Source organism: Chrysemys picta, chromosome 3, assembly GCF_011386835.1.
Source record: "Chrysemys picta bellii isolate R12L10 chromosome 3, ASM1138683v2, whole genome shotgun sequence".
NCBI lineage: Eukaryota > Metazoa > Chordata > Testudines > Emydidae > Chrysemys > Chrysemys picta.
The window spans coordinates 40,194,231-40,221,280 of record NC_088793.1 but is presented as its reverse complement, the minus strand read 5'-3'; the positions used below and the strand labels follow the sequence as shown (position 1 = coordinate 40,221,280).

General features: G+C 42.2%; 1 long non-coding RNA gene and 1 pseudogene across 1 annotated transcript in view; one reads left to right on the top strand and one right to left on the bottom strand.

The window, feature by feature from the left end:
- The window catches only part of LOC135982207 (uncharacterized), a 78,717-nt gene that overhangs the window by 20,164 nt on the left and 31,503 nt on the right, over nt 1-27,050 (top strand). The gene's annotated exons all lie outside the window — the stretch shown is intronic.
- LOC135982082 (V-set domain-containing T-cell activation inhibitor 1-like) lies at nt 4,951-5,478 on the bottom strand (annotated as a pseudogene).

The following is a 27,050-nucleotide window of genomic DNA, read 5'->3' as shown; positions in this document are numbered from 1 at the left end:
TAATAGTGTTGAATGAGAGAGATTTATCCCTCTGAGATTTACTAGTAGGAGATGAGACTTCATTCCCATGACTGTAACTTACCTCATTATAATGCCACCCCAGGCTGTAATGTGATCTTTTAAGAAAATAGGGAGAAATGTTGCATCAGTCTTTTTTCTTATAATAAGTAGCTCTCCTTCTTTTTCACAACTTAGAAGGGAAGACAAATCACCTGTCAATATTCACAGGAAATAAGAAAAAAAATGGCTCTATGGCTTTTATGTTAAATCTCTTTTGATGTTACCTGTGCCAATGTTGCATCAAAGATCCTGCTTGAAGCTGCATCAAGGCATTTCAACTTTGCTCTGAGGGAAACAGCATTTTTTGATTCAGTTTTTTAAAATGACAACTTGCTTACCATTTAAAAAAAACGAAGGAAACTAGGATTTCCATACAGGCTCAGATGGCTGGCCTGTCAAGTCCAGTATCCTGCCTCCAGCTGTGACTTACACTTGATATATAATGAAAAATATCAGAGTACACTTTGTATATGTAATTTTTGGGTGTAGAAAGAAAGAGGAAACATGGATATGGAGAAAGCAGTGGACGTAATATATCTTGACGTGATATATCTTGACTTTAGCAAAGCTTTTGATACGGTCTCCCACAGTATTCTTGCCAGCAAGTTTAAAAAAAGTATGGAACGGATGAATTGGAGTATAAAGGTGGATAGAAAACTGGCTAGATTGTCGGGCTCAACGGGTAGTGATCAACAGCTCGATGTCTAATTGGCAGCTGGTATCAAATGGAGTGCCCCAGGGGTCGGTCCTGGGGCTGGTTTTGTTCAACATCTTCATTAATGATCTGGATGATGGGATGGACTGCACCCTCAGCAACTTTGCAGATGTCACTAAGCTGGGGGGAGAGGTAGATACTCTGGAGGGTAGGCATAGGGTCCAGGGTGACCTAGACAAATTGGAGGATTGGGCCAAAAGAAATCTGATGTGGTTCAACAAGGACAAGTGCAGAGTCCTGGACTAAGGATGAAAGAATCCCATGCACTGCTACAGGCTGGGGACTGACTGGCTAAGCAGCAGTTCTGCAGAAAAGGACCTGGGGATTACAGTGGATGAGAAACTGGATATGAGTCAACAGTGTGCCCTTGTTGCCAAGAAGGCTAACGGCATATTGGACTGCATTAGGAGGAGCCTTACCAGCAGATAGAGGGAAGTGATTATTCCTCTCTATTCGGTATTGGTGAGGCCACTTCTGGAGAATTGCATCCAGTTTTGGGGCCCCCCCTACAGAAAGGATGTGGACAAATTGGAGAAAGTCCAGCAGAGGGCAACAAAAATTATCAGGGGGCTGGGGCACATGACTTATGAGGAGAAGCTGAGGAAACTGGGCTTATTTAGTCTGCAGAAGGGAAAAGTGGGGGGGGATTTGATAGCAGACTTCAACTACCTGAACGTGGGTTCCAAAGAGGATGGAGCTCGGCTGTTCTCACTTGTGGCAGATGACAGAACAAGAAGCAATGGTCTCAAGTTGCAGTGGGGGAGGTCTAGATTGGATATTAGGAAAAACTATTTCACTAGGAGGGTGGTGAAGCACTGGAATGGGTTACCTAGGGAGGTGGTGGAATCTCCTTCCATAGAGGTTTTTAAGGTCAGGCTTGACCAAGCACTGGCTGGGATGATTTAGTTAGGGTTGGTCCTGCTTTGAGCAGGGGATTGGACTAGAAGACCTCCTGAGGTCTCTTCTAACCCTAATCGTCTTCTATGATTCTATGAAACTGGTACATAGCATATAATGGCAATTTGCACTTTAAAAAAAATGACAGACTTAAAAATACTTCAGATAAAGGTGGCAAGACATTAAAATCATTAGAACAAAGAGTAAACAAAGATAGTAGTGCTTCAATGATATTTGATTAAGTGTGTTGGTGATTTTTAGGACAACAGAATGTATAACTGTAGTATCCTGACTGACATTATCTTCCCGGGGGGGGGGGGGGGGGGGGGAAGGAGGGGCAGCATGGAAAAAAGTGGCAGCCCCAAAATATTGTTGGCCAGTACTGAGGGGTTCTGCAGAAAGTCTACAAAACCTCAATTGCCATATTTCTCCTCTAGAGCACCAGTGTCGATATTTCAGCTCTTATGTGCTGAACATTTCAAATAAAAAGACTGAGTGAGGTCCTGACCCCTGCTCTGCAACTTTTGTACTACTGCTAGGGTCGGATGTTCAGCTGGTGGAATCACTGAAGTCAGTGGGGGAAACACCAAGTTACGCTAGCTGAGGATCTGGTCTTATGGCATAAGAGGAACAGAAGGCTGTCCTAACAGAGAAGATTGTAATTCCCATGCCAGAGGGATTTTCAGTTACCTGCTTCAGTAAAGAACCTGGCTGGGACTGGCAGCAGGGAACTAGAGAAACTGTGGCTACTTCTGGTTGCTTAACAACCCCTCAGAGGGTTGTTACCAGCCAATGTAAGTTAAAGCAGGCCAGAGAGCTCTCTAACTTGTGAGGGGGGATCAGCTAGACCCCAGATGCCCTCAAAAATAATACTTTCTAAATGCTTCAGGACCAAATTTGCAACTGACATGGAAAAGTACAACTCCACTGAAGTTGTGAGTTCCCTCACCAGTTGGATATCTGTCCCACAGAGTTTAAATAAAGTATAGTTCTTATAAATTTAACTTCTTCAAACAAGGGGGGAAAAAGCAAAGGAATAACTGTCCTCTTAAGGATAAAGATAATTTCCTTACAGTTTGGTAAAATTTCTCCATGTCTTTCTCCCCATATAAGAGGTTGTGAATATAATGGTAGAGCGAGTAGCCTTCAGGAACACACACACACAGCACAGCACAAAGATCCAGTGCACTTCCACTTGTGTATTTACCATGGTAATATTTATATAGCGTAATGCTTAAAAAAACAAATAGTCCTTAATCTCAGTAACTATTTTGAATCAATTTTCTTGTGTAATTCAGAGAGGTGCAGAAGTAATGCAAATAGCCTTGACTTAAATTATCAATAATTTGTAAAAATAATCAGCAGTAAATCATCAGTATACTGAAAGATCATTTCCAGAAATACAATATTCATGGAGGTCTTACTGGTAATGCAACCAGCGCAGCAGGGAACATGACATAGCACTGTCACCACCTCATTGCTATTTTCGCTACAAATAGTAAAAACTTGAAAGATATTAGTATAAATCACAAGTCTGACAATAGATTATTTAACACTTTGCTTTTCATACTAATCTGAACACAATTCATGGAACTGAGTTTAGTTATTTTTTTTTCCCACATACAAGAATAACATGTAATCTAGTTGCTCAGAAGAACTCTGATCTCTGCTCCCAAAGTTTATGCAAACCATTCTTGTTAAATTATTTTAGTTATAATTGACAGCTCCCTGTTCTGGCCCAGAATTAAAATAATTCAGAGTCTATTTTCTCTATAAAATATTATCTGGAGTTGGAGCATCATATGTTCTGGTATGCTGCACTTGATCATTTATAGGTGAACTACTACAGTGTAATTATGTTCACTGTTTTCTCTAAATCTACCACACTAAACATATTCTGAACAATTATCCTACCTAAAGAAACAAATAGATTGATTTCTATTTTTACTATAATCTAGAAAGTCTTTTGAAATTCAGAAACCACATAAATTGTAAGGAAACAGCATGATATTTCATATTGATTGGGATGATTTTAGTTATCTTCCTTTTTTCAAAATAATGAAAATATTATTATGAGCTAATGTTGATTCAAATAAATACCACAGAGTCTTGCACAAATGCAAATGAAACATAGGAAATGTGAGGCTATTACATAAGGACAATAGTCAAATATTTATTATTTATTAATAATAATAATATTTTGTAGGCACTCTAGATAGCCTGTTGGGATGTAATAACAATTAATGTATGTTATTTACAGTGAGGACTAGATTGTGCCTTTAGGTATATATGTGTGTAAGAAGAATTGCTCAGGCTATACCAGTCCCAGGGTAAAATCCTGTCCCCACTGCAGTCAATGGGAGTTTTGTCATTGATTATATTTAGGTAGCATCTAGATTCTCTACAGCCTACCTCAAAGTCTTTCTGGAGTCACTGTGGAAGGACATTAGTACACTCTTAGCACTTTACTAAATATTGCAGTCAAACTTTATTAGCACATTTAACCCTGTAAAGGGGCTATCAGTTACAACTATTGCCTGAGTTTTTAGCCCAGCTGTGCATCAATTTCCCTCTCAATTGCTATGGTAGTGTAAGTTAGCCAGCTGGCTAAATTAGGGCTGCTCAGACTCCATTCATTCTGAGGTAAAATAAGAGAGTTAAACAAAAAGCCCAAACAAACTATGGTTCCAACAAGGCTTTTATCACCTTTAACCACTGTTTTACTGACACAGAATTCTAAAGAGAGGCATGGATAATCAAATCTTACAGATTATTTTAAGAAAGACAATATGGAATTTACATATTATTCTAATATTCTGAGCTCAAGGGACAAATGATCTGATCCAGTGTGGCAAATCCTTTTTTCAGTTGCAATCATGGATAGAGTCTTCATAGACAGATACCAAAGTTTTGATCACTAAGTTATCCTGGTAAGCAAATGTATACTGCACCTCTGGTTAGATCTTCTTCCTTCCCAAGTAATCCATTCAGGTACCCATGTGGAATTTGTCTCCTCTCAGATGCAAGAAAAAATCAACATTCCATCATCTCTGATTTTTTTAATCTTATCCATGTCTATGAACAAACCAACCCAGTAACAGCAGCAAAGCACACACTAAGCAGCAGCAGCTTCATATGAATCCCACTATATACCCTATGGCCTGTACATGGCTATAGTGACAGTTCTCAGTTCAACAGGGAAAGTAAGATTGAAATTTTCCCACAGCTGTGGTATTTGTCCTTCATGTCCAACTCCTCTGCACATTTCTTTATGGAGATTAAGCATAAAAAGACATCAGGTACCTGAAAGGTAGAAACATCCAGTAAAGGGTAAGAAACAATAAGGAGTTTGATGCAATGTTCATGTTCAATAGCTGTAAGTGGACCATCTTCTCAATGCTGGAAACTGTCACTTTGATGTCCCCATAGCTTTAGCGATGTTATTTTTGATTACACAGGTATGGGTATCATTAGCTGTAATATTGTGCAAAGCAGACACCGCCATCATTGTTCTTAGAGTACAGTTTGAAGTTCATATTGGAGACCTCAGATAAGTTGTCTTGTGTTATTTTGTAGGTTCAAATCACAACAGGTTAAGGGAACCACTGAGGAGCCTCACTCCGCATGGTGTTTGTACTGATATTGTAATCCACTTGCACCTCCAGAGAGGTGAAGGCTCCATTCATATATTCCAGCCCTGTTTCTCAATTCCCTTTGGAAGTGGTGATAGAGCACCTGTAGGTGGCAGCATTGGAGAGCTGCACAGCTCTCAGCATTAAGGAGCAGTTGAAACCTTCAGGATTGCAGCAAGGTGTGCATCAGATAGTTGTGTTCGGTATTTTGACTTGTTTATGTTCATTGTGGAAAAAAGTGACACTGCCTCGATGGCTGACTCTGCCCAGCAACTAATGATGCTTCCTCCATGGCTGACTCTGCCCGGCGACTAGTGATGGTATCTCTGTCCCTCTCCCCCAGCCAATGGGAGCTGCTGGGGGCAGCACCTGCAGCAAACAGAGCCAGCAGCATGGCTGTATGGGTCTTTCCTCCGTGGGCCGCAGTGGGGAGGTTTTTGGGCTGCAGATGGCCCACAGGCCGGGACTTTGAGACCCCTGTCCTAAGGTTTCTGCCACTTGACCTTAGTGAGGACTGGGAGAAGGGGTCTTCTCCCCTCCCTATTCCTGGAGGGTTCTGACTTTGGGGCCCTAAAAGGAAGCAGATGCTTAGCCTAGGTTTTCTGCAAATTCTGTTTCAATGACCTGATCATTTCTTCATCCATTTCTGCTGTCTGTGTCTAGGACTCTTTCCTAGCCCTTTCTCAGTCTTCTTCTCATAGCCTCTCTAGGTTGTTTTCTGCAGTTCCTAACCAGACCTTGTTATGTCTGCCTATGCCACAAAGACTTCCCCCATCCCATGGCTCCTATTGAGAGACCCAAAACTTCTGCCCATCTTTTGTCTCCTTCCTTTTCCGGAGATGCCAAGTCTGTTCCTTCCCAGGTTCTCCCCTGAGCCCTCTATCACACCCTGGCCCCTTTCCCAGCTCTGTCGGGGGAAGAACCACTGCAGATATTGCTTCATCCATAACTGCACTCTCACTGCATAGCAGAGAGCTCTTTTATTTCCCTGCCCCCTTTCTTGGCATGCACTGCTTCTCAGCCAACAATTCCCAGGGTTCTGGGTTCAGCTGGTATCAAAGCAGTGTCTGGCTTTAGCAGCATGCCTTCATATAAACCCATTGTTTTCTGTCAATAGCAGAATAGGAGTTTCCAGTTTAAGAGTAAGAAAATTTTTCTGAAGGTGGAAAATTTTTCTTGTTGTTTATATAAATGGTCAAAGATAAAGAAGCAGACTCTATTTCAAAGTAAGTCTGTCTTTAAGTTTTTGAGTATCACTGGAAATATGTTCATTGTCCTGCAGTCTAAAGCCCTAAAGAAGATAGCTTTGTTGGACATTGAAGACTTCAAGGATATGCATTTCCCTGAGTACACTGTGACTTTTAATGGTGTCCTTCAGTGCATTAATTAATAATATTTTAGAAATAGAATTGAAAAATAAAATGAAGTCTGTTCTCTCTTGCACCAAGTTTTCCAATGTTTCAGGTAGGTACAATTTAAATAATACAATATATTTAATAGTTTCCCAGGTGATATATATTTCTGTCTCTAACTCTATCTCTGTCTCTGTCTCTGTCTATATATATATATATTGTAGAGAATGAGACGGTCCTTTGGAATGTTGTTTATCCTGCTATTAGTTCTGATTGCAGTATATTTGTATGCACTTTGTCTTAATTACAAACCTTTAAACAATGGGCATCCTGGTCATTATTGTTAATATGTGGCATGGCAAATAGCCTCTTCTGCTTGAGATAAAGTAGAATCTTGAAGCTATGAGTGAAATATATATCCTCTTTACTGGCCAGAAACAAACATTAGAGCAAGTCCGACATTCCAACCAGCATGGATACATAAGTCTAGCAAAATAATCAATCTTTATTCTTCTTACCTATACAGAATGATCTGGTCTTAAAATAAAATATTTTTAACTCTTAGAATAGTGACACATTTCTGCATTCCAAATTGGTTGTCAAATAAATATAGATATCTAAAAAGATATAATACAGCTTCAGTTTCCAAAAGGTAAAATATATGGGGAGGGATCATAAAAGGAAGTCTTCTAGATAGAAACATTGTTCTTTTAGTTAAGTTAATTATGGCAATTTCTATTCTAACCAGGAAGAAGAAGAGCTAATGTTGCTATCTGGTGAGACTAAGGGACATTTTCTTGAATAGAACATTGATATTAATTCCTGGGGGGTGGGGAGGAGAAAGGGGGAGGCAGAAAGAGACAGAACTAGATGAAGTCAATGGGAACAACTTCTGATAATCAGGCAACTCCTAAATGGAATTAGGAGACTAATGTTAAGCAACTAGGTTTGAAAATATTGCTCAATGTCTGTTTCAGATTGTTTTTCTCCTGATATATTAACTTTATTTTTTTCTAAATTTAATCTTATTTTGCTATTTTCTGCCCATATTTGTAATTCCTCTAGTTCCAGTTGTTTGATTTCTCTGTCCTTACTATTTTCCTCCCAGAATAGCATCACATAAATGTCTTTCCAAAGAGATTTTCTAGCTCAATCAGAAGTTATGAGCTTAATGCAGGAATCTGTGGGTGAAATTCTACGGCCTGTGTTACACAGGAGGTCAGACTAGATTATCATAATGGTCTTTTCTGGCTGTTAATGGACAGACATAGACCCTCTTATATAAGTGGGTCAGTGAAGATGTATACTAGCTGAGGACCTTGCCTTATGAATGACATGTCATTAACATGTTATTTCCTCCCTTTTCCAATCATTATTGAAGATGTTAAATAAAACAAGCTCTAATGTATTCCTTTAGCATCTCCACTAGATACCATCTCACAATTTGGCACATTAAGGATTCATAATCATTAATTGATAGTGAGACTATGTGTCAACTTCACTGTCCAAGCCAATTTTAATTAATTTTTAATTTAGATTTTGTGAGATACAGTGTCAAATGCTTTACTAAAACCCAAATATCTTACATATATTGCATTCTCCACAACCACTAACTTTTTGTAATTCCATAAAAAATCTAATATCTCAAATGGAATTTTGAGTTATTTGTGGCAGTCTGGCTTATTGAGTTTGCTCCTGTTAATTTTATATCCTGCTAAATGTCCAAATATTATGATTAGGTGCAAGATATATGGAATGGATCTGTCAGGATTCCGCATTATTATAAGTTACGTATCTTGTCAGGCTATATGATATACTTGTAAGTTAAATTCCTTACCAGAATGCAACGAGCTTAAGGATGAGCCGTATCATCAGGGCAAGAGTTTCTAGTGAAAGACTAAACAGAAGGGAGATAAAGAATATTCCTCTCATGTTCTTTTCCAAGTTAAAGAAATGTGAAAATACTGTTACTTGGGGGTAAAAAAAAGATGCTAGAATGTCAACTTTAAAGTGTTTCATTGTTCTATACAAATTTGGGGGCCATATTTCAGTCTCATTGATATCTGTTTTATAGCACTATAATTCCCTTGACTTGAGCATGGTTACTTCTGAGTTACACAGTCTGGCCCTTTCTTCAAATATTGATCATCTTCCTATATTAAATCATGACTCTGTGTTTAGTGCTTTTTCATTATCAGTAGTAAGTGTACTTTATGCTTCATTGCACCTGCCCTTTGATTGTTTTGATGCATTTTTATTGATAGGCGTTTGAACAGGTAAAAACCAATTTTCTTGTTATAGCTTTGCATGGGTTATGAACACCTTAAGGTCAAGATTTTTTTTTTTTTAAATAGAGGCTAAAGTCAGGCCCCTTAATCTTTTTTTAGGTTCCTAAGTTTTTATTTTTACATCCACTACAAATAGTCCATAACTACAGATACAAAACAATTTGGCAAGACCTTAACTGAGGTAATGGAAATGAGCAACATTTTGTGATTCTTAGCAACAGGATCTTTAAGAAAGTAACAAAAAAAGTTTTAGCTTGCTGTTTTCTCAAAGCTGTCCATATATCTGAAGGTGGCAGGTAGTGAGTTACAATGTAGAAGTTTCTAAATATATTCTCTCACTTAGCAACAAAAGGAGGGGCCCCTGAAATTTATTGTGAGCGTTCCAGTTGGGAAGATCCTGTGTGCTTCAAGCTAGCCTTAGAGACCACAACTCCCATGATGACTTGAGGAAAGATTGAGAGACGTCTTCTTCCAGGGAGTGCAGGGAGAAGAGGCGGTTGGCTCCATTTTGGGAGAGGAGTGAGATTGCTGGTGTGAAACTCTGTCCATACCAGGAGCTGCTTCTAGGAAGCCAGAAGCTGCTGCTGAGAGCTTTGATCAAGCAGGGTATTTCAGAGGTGGTTAATGGCTTCACTGGAGCCAGGGAAGAGACTATTGCTGTGCCTAGAGATGACTGAGGTGGGCCTGCAGTGAAGGAACTGTGAGTAACCCTCACTCTTGTTTGGGAAGGTATTTGCAAGGGAAGGGGCACAGCAGAGAGTCTGAGTCTGAGAGGCAGAGTGATCTTCCCATCGAACCAGGACCCAGAGCTGCTGACACATCTCAGTGTGGACACAATTTGTTTTTCACTGCGACATGTAGCTACTCACACTGTATAGGCCTCTGCAAGGGGTGTGCAGTGTAGACGTACCTTCAGTAGCAACTTTCTGGTGATGATTATTTACTTAACTGTAACACCTAAAGATCTCAGTGGAGATAAGGGCTCCATTTCTCTAGTTGCAGTAAATATACATAGTAAGAGACACACCCTACCCAATAGTCTAAGTAGACAAGGAAAAGGAAGTCTTTATCTATATTTTACAGGGAGAGCACTGAGGCACAGAGAGGTTAAGTGCAGAATGTCTCACAGTGAGTTTAGAGAGTGTATTAGTTTCAGGGAGCTTCAGTTAGATTGTTGGAGGCTTTCTTCTGGCAACTAGCAGAAGTTGCTAGATCGCAGGCCCTGGTTCTCATGGGAGACTTTAATCACCCTGATATCTGCTGGGAGAGCAATACAGCGGTGCACAGGCAATCCAGGAAATTTTTGGATAGTGTAGGGGACAATTTCCTGGTGCAAGTGCTGGAGGAACCAACTAGGGGCAAAGCTTTTCTTGACCTGCTACTCACAAACAGAGAAGAACTAGTAGGGGAAGCAAAAGTGGATGGGAACCTGGGAGGCAGTGACCATGAGATGGTCGAGTTCAGGATCCTGACACAAGGAAGAAAGGAGAGCAGCAGAATACGGACCCTGGACTTCAGAAAAGCAGACTTTGACTCCCTCAGGGAACAGATGGGCAGGATCCCCTGGGAGAATAACATGAAGGGCAAAGGGGTCCAGGAGAGCTGGCTGTATTTTAAAGAATCCTTATTGAGGTTGCAGGAACAAACCATCCCGATGTGTAGAAAGAATAGTAAATATGGCAGGCGACCAGCTTGGCTAAAGAGTGAAATCCTTGCTGATCTTAAACGCAAAAAAGAAGCTTACAAGAAGTGGAAGATTGGACAAATGACCAGGGAGGAGTATAAAAATATTGCTCAGGCATGCAGGAGTGAAATCAGGAAGGCCAAATCACACTTGGAGTTGCAGTTAGCAAGAGATGTTAAGAGTAACAAGAAGGGTTTCTTCAGGTATGTTAGCAACAAGAAGAAAATCAAGGAAAGTGTGGGCCCCTTACTGAATGAGGGAGGCAACCTAGTGACCGAGGATGTGGAAAAAGCTAATGTACTCAATGATTTTTTTTGCCTCTGTCTTCACGAACAAGGTCAGCTCCCAGACTGCTGCACTGGGCAGTACAGCATGGGGAGAAGGTGACCAACCCTCTGTGGAGAAAGAAGTGGTTCGGGACTATTTAGAAAAACTGGACGTGCACAAGTCCATGGGGCCGGATGCGCTGCATCCGAGGGTGCTAAAGGAGTTGGCGGGTGAGATTGCAGAGCCATTAGCCATTATTTTTGAAAACTCATGGCGATCGGGGGAGGTCCCAGATGACTGGAAAAAGGCTAATGTAGTGCCCATCTTTAAAAAAGGGAAGAAGGAGGATCCGGGGAACTACAGGCCAGTCAGCCTCACCTCAGTCCCTGGAAAAATCATGGAGCAGGTCCTCAAGGAATCAATTATGAAACATTTAGAGGAGAGGAAAGTGATCAGGAACAGTCAGCATGGATTCATGAAGGGGAAGTCGTGCCTGTCTAACCTAATTGCCTTCTATGATGAGATAACTGGCTCTGTGGATGAGGGGAAAGCAGTGGATGTGTTATTCCTTGACTTTAGCAAAGCTTTTGATACGGTCTCCCACAGTATTCTTGCCGCCAAGTTAAAGAAGTATGGGCTGGATGAATGGACTGTAAGGTGGATAGAAAGCTGGCTAGATCGTCGGGCTCAACGGGTAGTGATCAATGGCTCCATGTCTAGTTGGCAGCCGGTTTCAAGCGGAGTGCCCCAAGGGTCGGTCCTGGGGCCGGTTTTGTTTAATATCTTTATTAATGATCTGGAGGATGGTGTGGACTGCACTCTCAGCAAGTTTGCAGATGACACTAAACTAGGAGGCGTGGTAGATACACTAGAGGGTAGGGATCGGATACAGAGGGACCTAGACAAATTAGAAGATTGGGCCGAAAAAAACCTGATGAGGTTCAACAAGGACAAGTGCAGAGTCTTGCACTTAGGACGGAAGAATCCCATGCACTGCTACAGACTAGGGACCGAATGGCTAGGTAGCAGTTCTGCAGAAAAGGACCTAGGGGTCACAGTGGACGAGAAGCTGGATATGAGTCAACAGTGTGCTCTTGTTGCCAAGAAGGCTAACGGCATTTTGGGCTGTATAAGTAGGGGCATTGCCAGCAGATCGAGGGACGTGATTGTTCCCCTTTATTCGACATTGGTGAGGCCTCATCTGGAATACTGTGTCCAGTTTTGGGCCCCACACTACAAGAAGGATGTGGAAAAATTGGAAAGAGTCCAGCGGAGGGCAACAAAAATGATTAGGGGTCTGGAGCACATGACTTATGAGGAGAGGCTGAGGGAACTGGGATTGTTTAGTCTCCAGAAGAGAAGAATGAGGGGGGATTTGATAGCAGCCTTCAACTACCTGAAGGGGGGTTCCAAAGAGGATGGAGCTCGGCTGTTCTCAGTGGTGGCAGATGACAGAACAAGGAGCAATGGTCTCAAGTTGCAGTGGGGGAGGTCCAGGTTGGCTATCAGGAAAAACTATTTCACTAGGAGGGTGGTGAAACACTGGAATGCGTTACCTAGGGAGGTGGTGGAGTCTCCTTCCTTGGAGGTTTTTAAGGCCCGGCTTGACAAAGCCCTGGCTGGGATGATTTAGCTGGGAATTGGTCCTGCTTTGAGCAGGGGGTTGGACTAGATGACCTCTTGAGGTCCCTTCCAACTCTGATATTCTATGATTCTATGAATTGCTGCATTCTGCTCTCATTTCATCCCACACCCATTCTGGTATCTTATACTCACACAAATGCTCCGTTGATCTCCTTCTCCCACTTTTGTCTTTCAATCTTCTTCCATGCCACCTATGCTTGAGACAGTCTCTCCTCCAGTCTACTAATGTCATTTCAAATCCCTCCTTTAACCCCACTTCTCTAGTGAAGTCTTCCTACAATATATAGATGGCTTTGCCTTTTGGCTTATTTTTTTTTCTAAGTATACTTAGAGAAGGGCCAGAATGGTCAGACTATTCAGTATAAATAATACCCTATGAATTTAGCCCACATTTTGGTTAATAGAATCACTCTATGACAAACCCTGTTCCCGATCTGTTCTCTTTGACTACTTACTATTTGTCATTTGTGTTGATGGTGCATCATGTAAGTCACATCACACCATTTCTAGGTCTGGGGGGGGGCTCATCCAAAATCCACAGAAGTCAATGGACTTCTCGTAGCCATCAGTGGTCTTTTGGATGGAATTAACTGATTTTTTTTAATGGAAAAAATAATGAATAGCAAATAACAATCAAACCTCAGTATGTATTTTCAAATGCATAATTAAGCATGCTAAAATTCAGTAAGCTCTCATAACTTGCAAAGTTATCATGGATATTTGGTACTTATCCAAATAATTATTAATAATTAATAATATGACTCTGCAGATAATAAAGAGTGCAACTCAGCAATTGTGTTTTGCAGTAATAATTGCAAATGAGGTGGGTTTTTTTGCCTGTTCACATGGGTTACTTATGGGATTTGATAAATAATAATTTATCTATATAAGTACTGTATGACAAGTAGGAAAGGAATTTTTTTAAATTGCATCTAATATAATGATTGGTCTCAAAAATATTCACTTGGGGAAGTTTTAGTTACATTCATTTTAACACTTGTAATATAGCTTGTATAATTTAGCTTCATTGGGAATTCTCTTGTGGCATTACAGAGTCCTACCAGCAAATCCTGTTTCTTTTTCTTTTTTAATAACAGAACAAAAGGAGAAAAGGGGAAGGATGGACAGCAACACCTCTAAATGCAGCTGGGGTTGATATGGAAAGAAAAGTAGAACATAATGTAATTTTATTTTGAAATGCTGCTAAATTAATCAGATTCATTACACATCACCTGTCGTGATGATTATTTCTATAGCACTGCATCAAGGTGGCCAACCCTCAGAGCTTGTACAGGACTGAATGTCTTGAAAAAGTCATACTAGACGTGCTGAAATAGTACAAGTGGGCTCATGAGACATTATTCAAAGTGACATTATTCATGGCACAAGAGCAAACTATCCCATTGTGTAGGAAAGATAGGAAATATGGCAAGAGACCACCCTGACTGAACCAGTAGATCTTCAATGATCTAAAAATAAAAAGGAGTCCTACAAAAAGTGGAAAGTAGGTCAAATTACAGAGGATGAATATAAACAAGTAACACAAGTATCTAGGGACAAAATTAGAAAGGCCACGGCAAAAAGAAGATCAAACTAGCTAGAGACATAAATGGTAACAAGAAAACATTCTACAAATACATTAGAGGCAAGCGGAAGACACAGGACAGGGTAGGCCTGTTACTCAATGAAGGGGGAAATAATAACAGAAAATGTGGAAATAGCAGAGGTGCTTAGTGACTTCTTTGTTTCGATTTTCACCAAGAAGGTTGGTGGTGATTAGACTTCTAACATAGTGAATGCCAGTGAAAATGAGGTAGTATCAGAGGCTAAAATAGGGAAAGAACAAGTTAAAAATTACGTAGACAAATTAGATGTCTTCAAGTCACCAGGGCCTGATGAAATGCATCCTAGAATATTCAAGGAGCTGACTGAGGAGATATCTGAGCCATTAGCAATTATCTTTGAGAAGTCATGGAAGATGGGAGAGATTCCAGAAGACTGGAAAGGGCAAATATGGTGCCAATCTATAAAAAGGGAAATAAGGACAACCCGAGGAATTACAGACCAGTCAGCTTAACTTCTGTACCCGAAAAGATAATGGAGAAAATAATTAAGCAATCAGTCTGCAAACATCTACAAGATAATAAGGTGATAAATAACTGTCAGTGTGGATTTGTCAAGAACAAATCGTGTCAAACCAACTTGATAGCTTTTTTTGACAGGGTAAAAAGCCTTGTAGATGGGGAGAAGCCATAGATATGGTATATCTTGACTTAGTAAAGCTTTTGACCTTCTCATAAACAAACTAGGGAAATGCAACCTAGATGGAGCTACTATAGGTGGGTGCAAAATTGGTTGCAAAATCATTCCCAGAGATTAGTTATCAGTGGTTCACAGTCAAGCAGGAAGGGCATAATGAGTGGGGTCCCACAGGGATCAGTTCTGGGTCTGGTTCTGTTCAATATCTTCATCAATGATTTAGATATTGGCATAGAAAGTACATGCTTTGGAGGGTAGGATTAAAATTCAAAATGATCTGGACAAACTGGAAAAATGGTCTGAAGTAGATAGGATGAAATTCGATAAGGACAAATGCAAAGTACTCCATTTAGGAAGGAACACTTAGTTGCACATATACAAAATGGGGAATGACTGCCTAGGAAGGAGTATTGCAGAAAGGGATCTGGAGGGTCATAGTGGACCACAAGGTAAATATAAGTCAACGGTGTAACACCGTTGCGAAAAAAGTGAACATAATTCTGGGATGTATTAGCAGGAGTGTTGTAAGCAAGACACAAGAAGTCATTCTTCCGCCCTACTCCGCACTGATTAGGCCTCAACTGGAGTATTGTATCCAGTTCTGGACACCACATTTCAGGAAAGATGTGGACAAATTGGAGAAAGTCCAGAGAAGAGCAACAAAACTGATTAAAGGTCTAGAAAACATGACCTATGAGGGAAGATTTTAAAAATTTGGTTTTGTTTAGTCTGGAAAAGAGAAGCCTGACTGGACTACATGACTTTTTGAGGTCCCTTCCAGTCCTATGATTCTATGACTGCTGGCTGGTGAAGTCAATTGCACTCAAGATGTAAAAGGAGTGAGAGCCTTTTGGGGACAGAGAGACCTAGGGAGTTGAGAGAACGTGCTTGTGGACATAAGCATAAGCTCAGGCTGAAGTTTATCATAAGTTATTGATTTCTTTTTAGTTACTAATGAAGCCAAAAGGGTGAATTTGGACAATGGATGTGCTTGATCCAAAGCCTGTTGAAGTGAACAGGATTCCTTTTGTTAACTTAGATAGGCTTTGGATCAGACCCTAGCTCTGGCTGTTCCACATCATCCTCAATATCTTGAAAGATAGATTAACTATTCTAATAAGGTAAGAACAATCAGCGCTATATTTATAAGGGTCATATCAAACAAGTACAGATGAAACCTGCATGAAAACCTCTATCTGGAGATGGAAGTTATAGCATGGACCACTGAGACATGAAATGGAAATAAGTATTTTCATCTCATATCTTCATTACAATTATTTAGTAACAATTTTTTTGATCTGATGGTTTAAGAAAAAGCTACAAACAAACCCCAAATCAGAGGAAATGGAAAATAGGTTATGAGAGCATGTGAAATTAGAAAAGATTTGTAAGGGATTTTTTCCTCTCCACATATTCACAGTGAAGATGGATGTCAATTACAAAGTTAATGCTGTGATATGTAAGGTTGAAAGGGTTTTTCTAATACATACTGCTCAAAGCATTATTCTCCAGGAAACAAATTCCTATGTGCCCATTGTGTAAAACTCAATCAAGCATTTCCTGACAAGGTGCAAAGAAATGATATTTTGATGTTTCCGGTGCTGGAATACCTTTTTAAAAGCTTTTTTTCCTCTTTATTTCTCATTTTTGGGTTTCTTAGATTTGATGCTTTATCCTTTGTGAAATGTTCCTGCCTCTCTGATTTCTTTTAAATTATATGGTTATCCCATAAGGTCTCAGATATTTTCTTTTAATCCTTCTTTTATTGTCAATCAAACTATGCTGTTTTGAGCTGAAGAATACTCATAAGACATTGAAAACATGGTGCTGTGGAAGCAGAGAAAGAACTGTCATGCATTGCATCCCCTTCCTGTCAGTTCTTTCTTTGCTTCCACAGTGCCAATAACGTATTCATTGGCCATGTTTTTGTTTATGCATTAACCCTTTTGAATATTTTTAGAAGTATGTGACTCTCTTTAAATTTCTTTCCTTTCTTAACACTGCTACAAAATCTCACACTAATTCCATTTTTGTTGATTGCTGTGAAGCCTTTGTGACTAAAAATGGAATTAATCAAACACGTTTATCTGTCAAAACAATACTAGGTAACAGAATGTATCAGGGGATTTATAATCGAAAGCAAGAGACTTTCAACTCTGGGATACTGCTTCATATTGCAGTAGGTCAGCACTGAACAGATTTTTTTACCATCTCAAGGTCTGTTTTTTATTGCATGAATTGATGGTATCAGTCCATTTCGTAGTCCATATTACAGCCATTGCTAGTCTCACCTGAGAAGATTCACTTTACCAGTAATAGAAATAGGAACACATTGTACTGGTCTCTACAGTTAAACAAGTCACTATGAGGGCGCACCTAGGATACTGCATACAATTTTGGACACATGCCCTAATTAGAGTTATGTATATTTCAGGGAAAGTCCACAGGAAAATAAACATTAAATCTTCATCAATTTAGTGGAATAGAAATACATGCCCATCTATTAATAGAAGTTTAAATATATGAAAGATTTTATTCTATCATAGGCTAGTAAATAGTGGTAATCCTCTTCCTGTGGAAGTAATAGCAGAATCCACCGTACTAGGATTCAAGAGGTATATATGGATAATTCAGACATCTATGTAAGGTATCCTGAAGTATCAATGGGGTTATTGTATAACTATTGTCATTTGAAAACAAGTGGGGTGATGATTGATTGATTGGCAATCCCTCAATTCGATGATGATCTCTACCACTGATTTATGTATGGGTCTTGAGATGACTCAGGAGTCCGATCCTGGAACCGCAAATCCGCCCACAGTAGGTAGAGACATTTTGTGGCTTCTTTTCAGCGTTGAGGGAAAGGCGCTTTTCCTCGGCCACTCACTGATGAAGGATATGGCACCATTGGGATTGGTTGGTGGCTTGTTCCTCCCCGCTTGTGATATTCACATCCGTTTTCTTAAGATACGCTTTCAGTGTGTCTTTGAACTATTTCCTCTGACCACCACAGGATCTCTGATCATGGGTGAGCTGAGAGTACAGGACTTGTTTTGGGAGGCGAGAGTATGGCATCCACCCACAATGTCCAGCCCACTGAAGTTGGTGCTGGAAGATCATTGCTTCAATGCTGGTGACATTGGCTTCAATGAGGATGTTTGCATTAGTGCAGTGAGCTTGCTACTTGAGGTGAAGGATTTCCTGGAGGCATCATTGGTGATACCTCTCCAAACTCTTGAGGTGCTGTCGATAGGTTATCCAGGTTTCACATCCATAGAGAAGTGTAGGAACAACAATTGTCTTATAAACCTGGATCTTGGTGTCCTGCTGTAGGTCATGGTCCGTGAATCATAGAATCATAGAATATCAGGGTTGGAAGGGACCTCAGGAGGTCATCTAGTCCAACCCCCTGCTCAAAGCAGGAATAATCCCCAACTAAATTATCCCTGTCAGGGCTTTGTCAAGCCTGACCTTAAAAACCTCTAAGGAAGGAGAGTCCACCACCTCCTTAGGTAACCCATTCCAGTGCTTCATCACCCTCCTAGTGAAAAAGTTTTTCCTAATACCCAACCTAAACCTCCCCCACTGCAACTTGAGACCATTACTCCTTCTTCTATTATCTGCTACCACTGAGAACAGTCTAGATCCATCCTCCTTGGAACCCCCTTTCAGGTAGTTGAAAGCAGCTATCAAATCCCCCCCCCCTCATTCTTCTCTTCTGCAGACTAAATAATCCCAGTTCCCTCAGCCTCTCCTCATAAGTCATGTGCTCTAGCCCCCTAATCATTTTTGTTGCCCTCCGCTGGACTCTTTCCAATTTTTCCACATCCTTCTTGTAGTGTGGGGCCCAAAACTGGACACAGTACTCCAGATGAGGCCTCACCAATGTCGAATAGAGGGGAATGATCACGTCCCTCGATCTGCTGGCAATGCCCCTACTTATACTGCCCAAAATACCGTTAGCCTTCTTGGCAACAAGGGCACACTGTCGACTCATATCCAGCTTCTCGTCCACTGTAACCCATAGGTCCTTTTCTGCAGAACTGCTGCCTAGCCATTCGGTCCCTAGTCTATGCGTGGGAGTCTGTAGCAGTGAAAATGCATTGGAGCAATTTCCCAAAGGAAGCACTTGCGCAATGGATCCTGTGCTGGATCTCACTGTCGATTTTTGTATTTTGACAAAGTTGGTTACCAAGGTAGCAAAAGTGCTCAATTGTTTCCAAAGTCTGATCCTAAATGGTGATTTGTGGTGGGTCATGTGAAGGCCTAAAGCAGCTTGATAGAGCACTTTAGTCTTCTCAGTATTGAGTGAGAGTCCTAGACTTTGGTAAGCTTGTGCAAGGAAAACCAGTATGGACTGAAGGTTATTCTTAGGCCTGGTCTACACTATGACTTTAATTCGGATTTAGCAGCGTTAAATCGAATTAACCCTGCACCCATCCACACAATGAAGCCATTTATTTCAAAATAAAGGGCTCTTAAAATCAATTTCTGTACTCCACCCCGACATGCAGAGTAGTGCCAAAATCGATATTGTCATTTCGAATTAGGATTAGTGTGGCCACAATTCGATGGTATTGGCCTCTGGGAACTATCCCACAGTGCACCATTGTGACCGCTCTGGACAGCAATCTGAACTCGGATGCACTGGCCAGGTAGACAGGAAAAGCCCCGCGAACATTTGAATTTTATTTCCTGTTTGGCCAGTGTGGAGAGCACAGGTGACCACAGAGAGCTCATCAGCACAGGTAACCATACAGGCTGATAATCGAAAAAGAGCACCAGCATGGACCGTACAGGAAGTACTGGATCTGATCACTATATGGGGAGAGGATTCAGTGCTAGCAGAACTTCGTTCGAAAAGACAAAATGCCAAAACTTTTGAAAAAATCTCCAAGGGCATGATAGAGAGAGGCCACAATAGGGACTCAGATCAGTGCCGCGTGAAAGTCAAGGAGCTCAGACAAGCCTATCAAAAAACAAAGGAGGCAAACGGTCGCTCCGGGTCAGAGCCGCGGACAGGCCGCTTCTACGCCGAGCTGCATGCAGCTCTAGGGGGGGCCGCCAACACTACCCCACCTCTGACCATGGATGCCGAGGTGGGGATAATCTCATCAGCTACACCTGAGGATTCTGCGGACGGGGAAGAGGAGGAGGAGGAGGACGAGCTTGCGGAGAGCACCCAGCACTCTGTTCTCCCTAACAGCCAGGATTTTTTTCTCAGCCTGACTGAAGTACCCTCCCAACCCAGTATCCAAGACCATGACCACATGGAAGGGACCTCCAGTGAGCTTACCTTTTAAAGTATAAAACTTATTTTAAAACCAAGCGTTTTTTAATGATTACTTTGCCCTGATACCAGCCACGCGGTGGGGAGAGGGGTAAAGCGATCATCCAGAGAATTGGATGGGGGGTTAGCTTGTTTTCTGCTGCTGAAGGAAGGAAACAGGAAAACCGCAGCACTCAACGGGCTTTGCTTGGTATGTGGGAAAGGAGAGCGCAGAAGCCGAAAGACAATGGCTTACCATGGCCGCATGCAAGCCGAATTCTGTTGCCTGGACCTGCGTCTGTGATCTCTAGCAGCAAAGCCACAGGCGCTCAATATTAAGAGGCAAAATGCGACCTTGCACAGAAATCACATGTGCTATGTAATGTGAATAGCGTTGGTCACCATGAAAGAGTATAAGCATTGTTCTGCAAAATGTATCTTTTTAAAAATTCTCTCCTTTTTTCCCTCCCTCCAGCAGCTGCAAATTTTTCAAGCCTCCCTCCTCCGTCCCGAAGGCTATCTCAGATAAGGCGTCGGAAAAAGAAGAGGTGAGACGAGATGTTCGCAGAAATCATGGAATCCACCCGCAGTGAAAGAGCTCATCTGAATGAGTGGAAGGACACAGTTTCAAAGTATAGGAAAGAAGCCAGTGAACGTGAGGACAGGAGGGACCAACGTGAGGACATGAGGGACCAATGTGAGGTCAGAAGGGACCAACGTGAGGAGAGGAGACACGCTCGAGATGAGGTGGCGGCAGGAAGATCAGAGGAGGCAGGATGCAACGCTGGGGCTGCTGCGTGAGCCAACAGACATACTCCAGCGTCTGGTGGAGATTCAGGAACGGCAGCAGGATAACAGAGTGCTGCTACAGCCCCTGTATAAGCCCCCTCCCCCCTCACCATGTTCCATAGCCTCCTCACCCAGACGTGTAAGAATGTGGGGGGGGGAGGCCCCGTACACCCTCCCATTCCACCCTAGTGTACAGCCCAAGCAAAAGGCTGTCATTTTTTTAACCTTTTTTTAGTGGTCTTTTCCTTCCCGCTGATCCTCCTCCCAAACCCCACCCGGGTTCTCTCCCTCTTTTTATAATCAATTAATAAAGAATAAATGATAGTGACTTTATTTGGTTTGAAAGCAAGCTGGGGGAAGGGGGAGGGTGGGTTCCTTACAGAGAATGAGTCAATAAAGGGGGCAGGTTTTCATGAAGGAGAAACAAACAGAAATTTCACACTGTAGCCTGGCCAGTCATGAAACTGGTTTTCAAAGCTTCTCTGATGCACAGCGCTTCCTGGTGTGTTCTTCTAATCGCCCTGGTGTCTGGCTGCGCATAATCAGCAGCCAAGCGATTTGCCTCAGCCTCCCACCCCGCCATAAAGGTCTCCCCCTTACTTTCACAGAGATTGTGGAGCACACAGCAAGCAGAAATAACAATGGGGATATTGGTTTGGCTGAGGTCTGAGCGAGTCAGTAACGATCACCAGCGACCTTTTAAATGGCCAAATGCACATTCTACCACCATTCTGGTCAGCCTGTAGTTGAACAGCTCCTGACTCCTGTCCAGGCTGCCTGTGTGTGGCTTCATGAGCCATGGCATTAAGGGGTAGGCTGGGTCCCCAAGAATAACTACTGGCATTTTAACATCCCCAACAGTTATTTTCTGGTCTGGGAAATAAGTCCCTTGCTGCAACCGTTTAAACAGAGTAGTGTTCCTGAAAACGCGAGCATCATGAACCCTTCCCGGCCAGCCCACGTTGATGTTGGTGAAATGTCCCTTGTGATCCACAAGTGTTTGCAGCACCATTGAAAAGTACCCCTTGCGGTTTATGTACTGGGTACCCTGGTGCTCCGGTGCCAAGCTAGGGATATGGGTTCCATCTATCGCCCCACCACAGTTAGGGAATCCCATTGCAGCAGAGCCATCCACTATGACCTGCACATTTCCCAGAGTCACTACCTTTCGTAGCAACACCTCAGTGATTGCTTTGGCTACTTGCATCACAGCAGCCCCCACAGTAGATTTGCCCACTCCAAATTGATTCCCGACTGACCGGTAGCTGTCTGGCGTTGCAAGCTTCCACAGGGCTATCACCACTCGCTTCTCAACTGTGAGGGCTCCTCTCATCTTGGTATTCTGGCATTTCAGGGCAGGGGACAGCAAGTCACAAAGTTCCATGAAAGTGCCTTTATGCATGCGAAAGTTTCGCAGCCACTGGGAATCGTCCCACACCTGCAACACTATGCGGTCCCACCAGTCTGTGCTTGTTTCCCAGGCCCAGAATCGGCGTTGTGATCTAAACAAAATATAAATCTATATCACAGTTAGTGTCTGATCCTGCAATATTCAAGTCAATGGGCCCTAAGCACACTAACTCACTGAGCCAATTGGCTTTCACATGAGAGGGTCAAATCATACCATATTTTGAAAAAGGCAACTCAACCTATTTATTTTAACAAGAAACCTGTTGCCTTGGCTCCCTCACAATGTGACCCTTGCTTCCAAAGAACATTTTAAATATTGTAATATGATGATGCAGCAGTTCATGTAACTCTTCATCTCATTATTTTCTGCATTGATATGGAGTTTATGGGCTAGATTTTCAACTTAATTTTAATGCACACTATTGCATGCTAACCTGCAGATAATGTCATGGGATTGCCACAATAATTGTACTGCAGAGACCAAGAGGAGCGGTGAAAATGAAGATACAGACATGGATTTATTATTTTTATTAGAAAATAAATAATTTACAAAATGCCTAAATTGCTTTTTTAAAATATTCATGATTTGACCATTTAAACTGAAATACTGGGGTGTGTCAGGGATACCTGATGCTTACCACACATCATGTTTCTTAACAGTGTTGTCCTGATGTGTCACAAAGTGATTCTCATGGCCCAGGCAGTGTCATCACATTGCAAGCTTGTGTGCCAACAATGATGACGTATGGCAACAAGATGAGATAAACTTCAGGGAACTAGAATTATTCTCTGGTATCTTACAATATTCAATATACACCGATGGTCTTTATTACTCATTTAGCTGTAGAGTAAGTAAAAGAATGAGCTAATGGTGTGGCAGCAAATAACAGGCAGTATTTGCATTATGTAATATTTTGTTCTAGGTACTGGGCAATCATTTTCTTGTTCTTGAGTTCTTTTATTAGAGTGATACCCAACTTTTTCTTCATATCTGGTATAATGAGAAGATTCCAGAACACTTGGGAAATGCTAACATTGTTACAATCTTTAAGAAAGGAGATAAGTAGGAGTGTGGAAACTATCGAGGCATTGCCTTGCTATATACAGCAGGGAAAATTCTTGCCCGTATCATCTGAAACCAATTACTTCCCCTTGCTCAGGAAATATTGTCGGAATCTCAGAGCGGTTTTAGACCATCCCATGGGACAACCAACGTGATCTTTGTTGCCTGCCAGGAAAAAACAGGAAGTCTTGGGAGCAAAATAAGGAACTGTACATGGCTTTCATCGATTTGACAAAGGCCTTTGACTCTGTTAATCGTGAAGCCCTGTGGAAGGTGCTGGCCAGATTTGGCTGCCCTCCAAAATTTATTAAGGTCCTAAGGCTTCTCCATGATCAGATGACTGCCACCGTCCTCTGATATGGCCTTGAGACAGAATCTTTTGTCATCAAAACTAGGGGCAAGGATGCACTATTGCCCCAACCCTATTTTCCATCTGTTTAGCAGTCATTCTGGTCCTCGTTAAAGACCACCTCCTCAATGGAGTTAACATTCAATATAGAATGGATGGGCAGCTCTTTAATCTTCTACGTCTCCGCTCAAAATCTAAAGTCTTCAGGGTGTCCATTACAGATCTTCAGTATGCTGATGACTGTGTCATCCTCATGCATACTGAGGGTATGTCTACACTAAGGGATTAATCCGAATTTATATAATTAGAATTTTGGAAACAGATTGTATAAAATCGAATGTATGCGGCCACACTAAGCACATTAATTCGGCGGTGTGCGTCCATGTACCGCACAGATCAAGACTGCAGTCATGAACATTGTAAACACCTCGCGCGTTCTCATGCAGTTTATGCTGATCCAGGACCAGAAAAACGAGGCGAGGAGGTTGCGGCGACGGCAGCGCAATGACGAGAGTGATGAGGACCTGGACATGGACATGGACACAGAATTCTCTCAAACCGCGGGCCCCGGTGCTTTGGAGATCATGTTGTTGGCTCACGCAGCAGCCCCAGCGTTGCATCCTACCTCCTCTGATCTTCCTGCCGCCACCTCTCATCTTGAGCATCTCTCCTCTCCTCACGTTGGTCCCTTCTGACCTCACATTGGTCCCTCATGTCCTCACGTTGGTCCCTCCTGTCCTCACGTTCACTGGCTTCTTTCCTATACTTTGAAACCGTGTCCTTCCACTCATTCAGATGAGCTCTTTCACTGCGGGTGGATTGCATGATTTCTGCGAACATCTTGTCTTGCCTCTTCTTTTTCCGACGCCTTATCTGAGATAGCCTTCGGGACGGAGGAGGGAGGCTTGAAGAATTTGTAGCTGCTGGAGGGAGGGAAAAAAGGAGAGAATTTTTTAAAAAGATACATTTTGCAGAACAATGCTTATACTCTTTCACGGTGACCAACGCTATTCACATTACATAGCACATGTGATTTCTGTGCAAGGTCATATTTTGCCTCTTAATATTGAGCGCCTGTGGCTTTGCTGCTAGAGATCACAGACGCAGGTCCAGGCAACAGAATTCGGCTTGCATGCGGCCAAGGTAAGCCATTGTCTTTCGGCTTCTGTGCCCTCCTTTCCCACATACCAAGCAAAGCCCGTTGAGTGCTGCGGTTTTCCTGTTAACCTTCAGCAGCAGAAAACAAACTAACCCCCCATCCAATTCTCTGGATGATCGCTTTATCCCTCCCCACACCGCGTGGCTGGTATCAGGGAAGATCCCCGCTAGCCAAACGCAAAAAGCTCTGGGCCAATTCCGCCCCCCCCCCCCCCCGCGCTTGGCTAACTGCAGGGAAGGATTTCTTTTCAGCCACAGGCAAACAGCCCAGTAGGAACGGCCACCTCTGTCCCCTTAATTAAATTCCCATATTTCAACCAGGTTACCATGAGCGATATCACTCTCCTGAGGATTACACAGCGAGATAAAGAACGGATGTTGCTTGAATGCCAGCAAACACCGGGACCATACGCTGCCAGGCTTTGTCATGCAATGATACCAGATTACTTGCTGCAAGCATGCCGTGGTCAAGTGTCCTACCATGGAGAATGGAATAAGGCTGCACTGCCCAGAAACCTTGTGGCAAGGCTTTTGGAGTATCTCCAGGAGAGTTTCATGGAGATGTCCCTGGAGGATTTCCGCTCCATCCCCAGATACGTTAACAGACTTTTCCCGTAGCTGTACTGGCCGCTAATGCATCCCAAGTCCTCAGGGAAAAGTAATCATTAAAAAACGCTTGCTTTTAAAACAAGTTTTATATTTTAAAAGGTAAACTCACCTGAGGACCCTTCCATGGTCTTAGATACTGGCTTGGGAGGGTTGGGAGGGTACTTCAGTCAGGCTGAGAAAAAGATCCTGGCTGTTGGGGAGAACGGAGTGCTGGGTGCTCTCCGCAAGCTCGCCCTCCTCCTCCTCCTCCTCTTCGCCATCCGCAGAATCCTCAGGTGTAGCTGATGAGATTATCCCCACCTCGGAATCCACGGTCAGAGGTGGGGTAGTGGTGGTGGACCCCCTAGAACTGCATGCAGCTTGGCGTAGAAGCGGCATGTCCGTGGCTCTGACCCAGAGCAACCGTTTGCTTCGTTTGTTTTTTGATAGGCTTGTCTGAGCTCCTTGACTTTCACGCGGCACTGATTTGAGTCCCTATTGTGGCCTCTCTCCATCATGCCTTGGAGATTTTTTCAAAAATTTTGGCATTTTGTCTTTTCGAACTAAGTTCTGCTAGCACTGAATCCTCTCCCCATATAGTGATCAGATCCAGTACCTCCCGTACGGTCCATGCTGGTGCTCTTATTCGATTATCGGCCTCCATGGTTACCTGTGCTGATGAGCTCTCTGTGGTCACCTGTGCTCTCCACGCTGGCCAAACAGGAAATAAAATTCAAATGTTTGCGGGGCTTTTCCTGTCTACCTGACCAGTGCATCCGAGTTCAGATTGCTGTCCAGAGCGGTCACAATGGTGCACCGTGGGATAGCTCCCGGAGGCCAATACCATTGAATTGTGGCCACACTAACCCTAATTTGAAATGACAATATCGATTTTGGCGCTACTCCGCTCGTCGGGGTGGAGTACAGAAATCGATTTTAAGAGCCCTTTATTTTGAAATAAATGGCTTTGTTGTGTGGACAGGTGCAGGGTTAATTTGATTTAACTCTGCTAAATCTGAATTAAAGTCATAGTGTAGGCCAGGCCTTAATTTCACAGTTTATTAAAGCTGGTTGGAATTTTTCCATCCAAAATGTGAATTTGTCAACTATATTCTGATGTTTTTGGAATGGAACATTTTGAAGTACTATTTAAAAATGACTTTTTTGTTATATTTTTTAAATTTGATCTTATAAAATAAATTAAAAAATGAAGCTGGACCGAGACATTTCAGTTTTACTAAAACAGAACATTTGGATCAACCCAAACAATTGGGGGGTAGGGGTAGGGGGAGTGAGGTGGGAATTTATTTTCTTTCTTTCTTTCTTTCTTTCTTTCTTTCTTTCCTGATTAATAGTTCAATGACTGTGGTATCTCATTATTTATGGACATGCAATAAAAAATTCATGTATGTTGCAGTCTACATATGTTAGTTTATAAACAATAATCACCTTACAAAATGTCTTTCATCCAAAAGGATCCCAACATTTATTAAATACAGTGGGGGAAATCCTGTCTCCAATGACATCAGCGCCAAAACTCCTGTTGATTTCAATTCAGTCAGAATTTCACCCGGTGTATTCATAAATCATGTCAAAGGCACCATTATATAACAATGACTTTAGGAT